The following is a 5403-nucleotide window of genomic DNA, read 5'->3' as shown; positions in this document are numbered from 1 at the left end:
CGCTATTACATGGCCATCCCATAATGTGTTTAACCACATTCTGTATTTTCAGTCTTGGTCTACTTCCTTGGCTTGGGAAAGCCCAGCACCCCTTTTCTGCACTGTCTTATGTGTTTAGACAGCACATATGTGTTTAGACAACACATATGCAAAGATTCCACGTAACTCCTCGGGGCCTGCGGGTGTAGCATGTTCACCAGGCCCCTTGGTACTGAAGTCTGTCCCAGGCTCTGCAGTGTGCCAGCAGAATACCAGGCTGCATTTATGCCTCTCACTCTCCTCCCCTCCCGTTTCCTTTTCCTCCATCCGCATCCCCCTTCTTATTGATTCTTACTGTGTTCCAGGACCTCTGCTAAGAGAGTGAAATTCTATCTTAAGTGAGAGGAAGTGCCACAGGGCCATCCTGCTTTATGGAAGATGAAAGGGAAATAACCCAGATGCTGAGCACCCTGTCCAATGTCCTACAGAGTCAACACAAGCCACTGGCTCTCACTTCCTGTGTGACTAACCTCTCTGTGACCCAGCCTCCTGATTTTCACATCTGAACCTCTGCACTTCCCTGTCTGGATTGCTGACCTCAGGAAGTGTCTGGATTCTGGTGCAGATACCATCCCTACTATCTGACTTGACATTCCTTTCTCTTTTTACCACATACACTTACAGGAATTGTTATTGTTCACAAATAAGATTTAAGTGGCAAAGCACTGTGGTGAACACCAATAACCCCAGTTCTGGGAAAGCGGAGGAAGACAGTGAAGAGCTAGAGGCCTGCACACCCTGCTCTGGCACACGCATACACACACACACGCACACGCGCACGCACACGCACACACACGGTACTTGGGAGGCACAGGCAACTCAAGCCCAGCTCCTGAAGCCTTTGAGAAGAGGCCTGGTGAACATGCCACACCTGCAGGCCCCGAGGAGTTACTTGGAACCTTTGTAAAATAAGAAAAATACATAATTTTATGTAGGGGGATATATTTAAGTGACAAAGATTTAATCAAAAGCTTTATTGAAAATAACAAAATAGGATTAAAAATGGAAAGATAGAAAGTGGAAGACAGCTAGAAATTGCAGCAGATTGTATACACTGGAAACAAAAGCACACAGGTTGCCCAGGACTCTAAAATGTACAAAGGAATTATGACTTATTATAATCGTCAAAAGGCTAATAATTCTGCCCTTGACTGAAGTATATGTGTGTACGTGTGTAGTATGTCTTTTAACGAGGGAGCCTAAATCGGACCTTTTTTTTTTTTTTTTTTTTTTTTTGGTTCGGTTTGGTTTGGTTTGCTTCATTTGTTCGTTTGTTTTAATTTTCAATTTACCCTCTGTGAAAGTCCCTAGTCTACGCGATGCCCCACAATTTCTTCCTGGAGAAGACTAGAGTCCCGTACGCTTCTGAAGAAAATCACTCCAGCGCCATGATATACACCCTTAGGCCTCGTCCCCCGTGGAGCCACACAGCCCCGGACCCTCAGCTTAGCCAGGGTTTAAAGCTGGGTCTATTTCCGGGTTTTGCTGGGGAGCGGCTGTTGCATACCGGTTAATGCATGCCTGGAAGTTTTGGACACCACACAAAATACAAGGTTGAAAGGTTGAAAATCATCTCGCTGAGTTTTGCCTACTGTCTTTCGGCTTCAATTGAGGTATATAACAATGAAAAGAAAAACTACAGAAATGCAAAGACAAAAAAAGGGGAACTGGAGGATGCGGGCATCGATCCCGCTACCTCTCGCATGCTAAGCGAGCGCTCTACCATTTGAGCTAATCCCCCTCCACCGGCATCTGGCCTTTATGTGCTCCCCTAGAGGAGGAGGAGCGCACTGCGAGGCATGGAAATTTGTTCCGAACATGCCTCATAGATAGGATTAAAAGGTAAAAGAAAATAGCAAGCTCTTTCCTTCGAGCCGGAATCGAACCAGCGACCTAAGGATGTCCACAGCCACAAGCCTACAGTCCTCCGCTCTACCAGCTGAGCTATCGAAGGGAGCGGCAAGCCGGTTGACGGAAGGGCTCCATAACGCCACGTCACTGCTCCGCGCGGCCGGGAAAAAGGTCGCCCCCGTGCGTGGAACGCGGGCTCGCGCAACCGCATACGTGAGGAACCGACTTAGTGGTAGTACACCCGTACTCTGGGACTGGTCGGAGAGCGCTCTCACTATGAGGTCGCAAAAGGTTGACGAGTACGGAAGAATACAGGCCCTTTTGGGAGAGAAAGTCCTCGAACCGCCAAGATGGTTAGCGAGTACAGTAGCTGAGAGTGGGGCCCCGGGCAAGACCGGTAAGTCTAAACACATAAGCATGGAGAAAACATTACTGTCTCCTTCGAGCCGGAGTCGAACCAGCGACCTAAGGATGTCTTCTAACGGGGAGTTAGCTACAGTCCTCCGCTCTACCAGCTGAGCTATCGAAGGGACACAAGAAATGTTCTGCCCCTTGACACTGAACACATCTCAATCAGGAGTTCGGTTGACAGAGGGAGCTGCGCATGCGCACTAGTCAGGACTCAGACGTTAGGGGCGCGGGTCGTTCTACGCATGCGCACAGCCATCGTTTTGCCTCCCGCATTCCTGAGCGGCCTAGAAAGGACCCTAGCACAAAGTCCTCGGGAGGCCCAGGCTCTGGTTCTCATTCTTCGCCTCGCCTGCCTGTGCCACCTTTGCCCTTCTCACTATAAGACTGTAGAGAACGATCTCATGCTGTCATCTCGAAAGCCCCTAGAGTAGCCCACGCCGACGGGCCAGTGGCGCAATGGATAACGCGTCTGACTACGGATCAGAAGATTGTAGGTTCGACTCCTACCTGGCTCGAGCTTTTGGCCCAACCGTGTTGGGCTAGCTCAGTACTTATAGCAGCCTGCATTAATAACCAGCCTGTCCCTGCTCCTGGCCCCATCACCCCTCTTAAGGCACGTGGCGCAGGGCCATTCATTAAAATACATTTTTGACATGGTTCTGAAGCGTTCAGAAAAATATTTTATCTAAGTGGGCCATTACTTGGCATTTTAAGACAGTAAAATGATAAGTGTTTGTCTCCATATTCTGATAATGTGCCCACACAGTTGTAGGGCTTTTTGGTTTTTTTTTGTTTTTTGTTTTTAATCCACCCATTGGCTTGGGTCTTTTCACCAAGTCAGGTGTTTGAGCAAAAGGAGCTAGGTGGCTGTTATCATGCCGACTAGATAGCAGCTGGTATCTTTAAAGTTGTTTAGTGTTTCTCAGGGTTAAAAAAGAAAAAAAGAAAAAAGAACCTTTATGGAAGTTGAGGGAGCGTTGCTTTCCTCCACGTAAGTTCATAGACAAACCAAAGAGCCGCTATCGTGTTCTTAGTTCATTTTCTTATTTTGCAAGGGTAGGAAACAAAGTGATTATTTTCAGGTCATTGTTACAGCATCTTTGCACTGTGAGAGAAACCATCACCCTCAAGCAACTTAAGAGGAAGAAGCACAGGGGACCAAGAAGTGGGGGATGATGGTGGTTTCTTTTATTTTTTTGTCTCTTATTACAAAATTTCACGTGAGCTACAGACACAGTCACACAGGGAAGCCGTAGGAAATGAAGGCTATAGTGTCAGGAAGGCTCCTTCCTCAGTGCCTTCAGTTCCTTTTTCTCTAGGGCCGTAGGGCTCCCCTACAAATCGCTGAGCTCTTGATGAGATACAGCATGCGCTTCAGCCCTTCCCAGTAAATGAGAAAGCCCATTTGTCTCTTAAATGGGGAAACAACACCTTAAATAGAAGAAAGTTCAAATGAAGCAAATGGCCCAAGAGAATTAAAAATAACATGAGTAACGGAACAAAAGTATGTTTCGAAATGCTTATGGTTCTCCTCTAGGAATCCAAGAAGGTATTGCAACAGTGAAAACCAGAACACAGGTAGCAAAAGCATCAGAGAGCAACTGAGTTCTTAAACCTTAAAACCAGGTCTGCTCAGGCAAAAAAATTATACGTCAGACATAGATGATGACCAAATGTGAAGATGTAAATCAGAGTGCACATATCTTGAAGCACATCAGACATTGGAAAGCAAAACATTATAAAAGTGAGAGCATGGAAAAGAGATCCAGAGAACACAACTCCCGAATACATGTTCTAGAACATAAAACAGGCAATCGGGGAGCAAAGTGGCCATCCATGAGGACTGGATAAAAACAGCCAAGGCTGAACACAGGCTGGTGAAATGTAAAACCCTTGGAGGCTTTCACCAATGAGGGCCCAACAAAACAAAAGACAGCAGCCTTGAACAAGAATAAGAATTGGTCTGTAGCCAGACCTAGCAGCAGCACACACTAAAAGGCAGTAGGGCAGGGCCTTTCTGTGAGAAGACAACTTTGAGACAAAATTGCCTACCCAATCAAATAGCACATGTGAAAGCAGAAAGGTCAAATTTGCAGGAGGCTCTGTGCTTGTTTGAATGAGAATGACCCCATAAGCTCAATATATTTGAATGTTTGGTCCACAGTTGGTGAATCTATTTGGGAAAGATTAGGAGGTGTGTCCCTGCGCATCAACTTTGAGGTTTCAAAAGCCCTTACCATTTTAGGTGGATCTCTCCTCTCATCACTCCCTCCCTCCTTCCCTGCCTCTCTTCCTCCATTCCTTCCCCAATGACCCACCTGGTGGCTATGTCACTTTCTTTCTACCATGATGGCCACGAACTAACCTTCTGAAACTGTAAGCCCCAAGTTAGATGCTTGCTTTTACAAATTACATTGTTCATTGTGTCTTACTACAGCAATCGAAAATTAATACAGTCTCTAAATATCTTTCTGAGAGAAAATAAATATAATTTGAAGATGTCATACCAACAAGTTCTCCAGGGAGATGAATCTGAGAAAGAATTAGAATACACATTTTTAATGTATACATTTTTAATGTAGAAATGGAGAGGGGGGACCTGGTACGAAAAACATCATGTAGTAATGCTGAGTTGACAGCTTCTGCCAGCACCTTTGGTAGTTCCAAAGCAAGGACTGCCCTTTAGAAGAGACCCAAGAAGGGCAGAAACAGTTGGGCCCTTTGTACCACTTTCTGGTTCAAAGGCTGGTAACATCTGGAGGATCCAGAACATTCTGTTAACTACTGTACTCATCGATGGACAGTGACTCCTTTCCTAGCAACAAAATTCTACATCTGCCACAGAAGTACTTCTGCAAAACAAAATATTCAAGAAACAAGAGCACATAGTATTTAAGGAAGAGAGAGAGAGAGAGAGAGAGAGAGAGAGAGAGAGAGAGAGAAAATCCACCAGCTGGATGACAATACTTCTCAGGCTGACAGTTGCTGTTATTGGGTATTATTTTTTTCCACTTAAGAGTTCAGATGTCTTGGACCCCAAAGTAAAATTGGCAGATAGTAGTGGGTCTTTAAGAGGGTCTTACCTAGTAGGAAGCTACTAGG

General features: G+C 45.7%; 4 non-coding genes across 4 annotated transcripts; 1 reads left to right on the top strand and 3 right to left on the bottom strand.

The window, feature by feature from the left end:
* Positions 1–1707: 1707 nt before the first annotated feature.
* Positions 1708–1780, bottom strand: n-TAagc14. The gene has a single exon. It is a non-coding gene; the product is annotated as a tRNA-Ala (tRNA).
* A 124-nt stretch (positions 1781–1904) lies between these two features.
* Positions 1905–1993, bottom strand: n-TYgta2. The gene is given in 2 exon segments: positions 1905–1940; positions 1957–1993. It is a non-coding gene; the product is annotated as a tRNA-Tyr (tRNA).
* A 334-nt stretch (positions 1994–2327) lies between these two features.
* Positions 2328–2420, bottom strand: n-TYgta1. The gene is made up of 2 exons: positions 2384–2420; positions 2328–2363 (listed from the first exon to the last, which is right to left on the bottom strand). It is a non-coding gene; the product is annotated as a tRNA-Tyr (tRNA).
* Positions 2421–2743: 323 nt separating this feature from the next.
* On the top strand, positions 2744–2816 carry n-TRacg3. Its single transcript has one exon. It is a non-coding gene; the product is annotated as a tRNA-Arg (tRNA).
* The last annotated feature ends 2587 nt before the right edge of the window (positions 2817–5403 follow it).

This window comes from Mus musculus, chromosome 3, assembly GCF_000001635.26.
Source record: "Mus musculus strain C57BL/6J chromosome 3, GRCm38.p6 C57BL/6J".
Taxonomy (NCBI): Eukaryota; Metazoa; Chordata; class Mammalia; order Rodentia; family Muridae; genus Mus; species Mus musculus.
The sequence above is the reverse complement of the archived record's forward strand: the minus strand, read 5'-3'. Positions and strand labels throughout refer to the sequence as shown.